Source organism: Gavialis gangeticus, unplaced genomic scaffold, assembly GCF_001723915.1.
Source record: "Gavialis gangeticus isolate Ggan-Ray unplaced genomic scaffold, GavGan_comp1, whole genome shotgun sequence".
Lineage (NCBI taxonomy): Eukaryota > Metazoa > Chordata > Crocodylia > Gavialidae > Gavialis > Gavialis gangeticus.
The window spans coordinates 205,770,357-205,773,262 of record NW_017729032.1 but is presented as its reverse complement, the minus strand read 5'-3'; the positions used below and the strand labels follow the sequence as shown (position 1 = coordinate 205,773,262).

The following is a 2,906-nucleotide window of genomic DNA, read 5'->3' as shown; positions in this document are numbered from 1 at the left end:
AGCATAGGACCAGGCTACATAGAGAAATTATGCAATTTCCATCCTTGGAAGTGTTCAAGAGCAGGTTAGGGAGATGGTTTAGTCAGGGATGCTCCTCTCTTGAGCAGGGGGTTGGAGTAGAATCTAGTCAACAGATTAACCTGCGAGGTTTTTTCCAGTCCTACTTTCTTCTGCTCTGCAAATGCTTAAGCCTGGGCCTAACTCAAATTAAAAAGGGAAGAACCACGTGATTCAACAGGACTGTTTATGAGAGCAAAGTTGCACACAAGCTTAAATGCTTGCAGAAAAGAACCTTATTTTTTCTGTTCCTCAAAAGGTTAGAAGCTATATATACTTGAGGTATATATACTTGAGGTATCTTTCTTAATTGTATCCTACTTAGAATTGATGACAATCCTGAACACTTACATTAGTTAAATTTCTACCTTCCTTCTCCAACTCATATGTCCAGTTGCATGTTACAGTACAACTGAACTACACTGATGCCAATATTAGTTTGAAGACAGCTAGCTAGTTTTCAGAAAAATGACCTACTTGGGATTTTTGTCTGCTTGGAGAAACCACATACATTAATCAGCCTATTTTAGTTGCAGTATTTTTTGGCCTAGTGGCCAAACAGGAAACTGGGTTCAAGTTTAACTGAAACCAGAATTTTTTTGGGGGGGTTTCAGCAAAATTGAAAATGTGTAGAATCAACTTTGAAATATTTTGTTTAAATTGTTGTTTTTTAGTTTGGGTCAATGTAAATGAAAAATTGTTTAAAAAATAGGTCAGCGTGTTTTGTTTATTTTCCCCCTCTTCCCTCCCCCTCCCCCCCTCTGAGAATATTGACATTTTCATAGTTTCATAGATAGTTTCATAGATTTAGGGTCGGAAGGGACCTAGTAGATCTTCTAGCCTGACCCCCCGCCAAGGCGGGAGAACAACAAAACCCCAGAACAAAAACGGGACTCAAATGAGTCCAGCCAGGTAGGCATCCAGCCCCTTCTTAAAGACCCCCAGGGTAGGGGCCAGCACCACTTCCATTGGAAGTTGGTTCCAGCTCCTAGCCACCCTAACTGTGAAGTAGTTTTTGTGGATGTCCAATCTATACCTCCTCTCCATCAACTTGTGCCCATTACTCCTTGTTATGCCAGCGGGCGCTAGGGGAAACAGCGTCTCCCCCAATTTTGTTTTGAAAGCTTTTTCTTCTCTTTTTCAGTTGAAACTACTTGTTAATTTGACCTAAATATGTAAATATTTTTTGTTCCCCTGAAATTCCTCTTTTCAGCAAATACGTTTGGGGTTGAGAGAGGCCACACCCAGTTCTAGGTATCATTTGAATATTACAGGGATTGCAGAGACTTTGACTCCACTTGTTTTTTAGTATGTCATGTTCCAGCCAAGCTTTGTAGTTACATAGGGCAAATAATATCACACCAGTATAAATCTGGGATCTGTGCAATGGAGTAAATGGAATTACTTCTCTAGATTCACATGCATGAGAAAAGAAGGACAGTAGATGCCTCTAACAACACAGTTCGATGTTACACATTCATTCCAACTGTGAGCATGCCATGGTGGCTATTGGGGCAAATAGAAGGCAGGCTAGATTTGCACCTTACAGACTAACTAAAGTACATGTATAATATAAGCTTTCTTGAGCTGAAGCTTACTTCATCGGATGCTGTGAAAGGATGTACACATAGCTATGCATAAGGAGAGGAAAAAATTGAATACAAAAGCAGAAGGGGGGCAAGGAGTGGGTAGGGAGGGAGTGTCAGCAGAAGGAAATCTGCAAGCAATAAAGGGGTCATAAAAGCTACTATGGGTAATGGGATAAGAATCCATTGTCCTTTTTTAAAACATACTTAACATAATCCAGTCTGTGGATGATTTCTTGTTCCTCAGTTTCCTGTACAAGTCAGTTTGTAAAGGCTTGCTGCCTGAAAACGGCCACCCTCAGGTCAGAGATGGAGTGTCCTGGGAGGTTAAAATTGTTCTGCCAGAGGCCTGTGCGTCTTCCTGCAATTGATGTCAGAACAATATTCATTAAGGCAAATGTCTGCTTCTATTTTGTTGTAATTAGCTTGCAGATCTTGTAACTTGCCTTCGTGGAGGGGTAATGCTATTAAAATGTCATTTAATTATCTGTTAAACGAGTATGTCTTCAGACGAGCTTGATGCTAAAATTATCTACTAGACTACAAAACCCCCTTGGCAAATGTCATCAGGCCAAAGAAGGCAAGAGGAAAAAAAAATCCTACTTTCTACTCTCAGATCCATATCTTGTTTAAAGCCTGGTTACCGGGGAAAAAAGGGAAATTCTTCGGGACTTTTTTAGGAAATGGAAGGGAAACTTTATTGTGTCTGTGACAAACTGCTGTCATCAGATGGCAATCTAGTCAAAAGACTTAATACTGTCTTTTTTGGATACAGTCTCTGTTTCATAATGTCTGACAGGAAGCATGCAGTAGTCACTTTGAGATTTTCTACTCTTTTAACATGCTGACCAAGTTTTACTGAGAGAAGGGCAAAATACTGGCTTCAGTTTTTCTTTTGCTGGACACTTGTCCCTTAACGAACTGGGTGACAGGTCTGGTTGCACTGAGTCTACTGTAAATGTGTCTGCATTTTCTCTTGTGCCAGGTCTGAGCGCTCACGCAGGTTCTTGGAGAGAGTCTAGGACCTTCATCTAACCCAGGAGGTGCACAGCCCCACCAGGGGGGATGCCTTGTTGGACTTGGTGTTGGCCACGGGCGACAACCTGGTGAGGGGGCTGCGGGTGCTTGACCCCCTGGGCGACAGTGACCGCTGCCTGCTAGAATTCACCATTCAGCGCAAGGTAGCAAAGGCAAGCAGTCAGGTGGTGGCCCTAGATTTTAGGAGGGCGAACTTCAATGAGCTAAGGAGGATAGTTGGAGAAG

General features: G+C 42.1%; 1 protein-coding gene across 7 annotated transcripts in view; it reads right to left on the bottom strand.

The window, feature by feature from the left end:
* The window catches only part of LOC109303368 (myelin-oligodendrocyte glycoprotein-like), a 63,481-nt gene that overhangs the window by 42,361 nt on the left and 18,214 nt on the right, over positions 1–2,906 (bottom strand). For 6 of the 7 annotated variants that reach the window (XR_002099073.1, XM_019525580.1, XM_019525579.1 and 3 more), the window contains one exon: positions 1,851–2,004. The exons of the other annotated variant lie outside the window; for it this stretch is intronic. The gene's annotated coding sequence lies outside the window, so the exon portion shown is untranslated. The remainder of the gene's footprint in view (positions 1–1,850; positions 2,005–2,906) is intronic. 7 annotated transcript variants of the gene reach the window in all.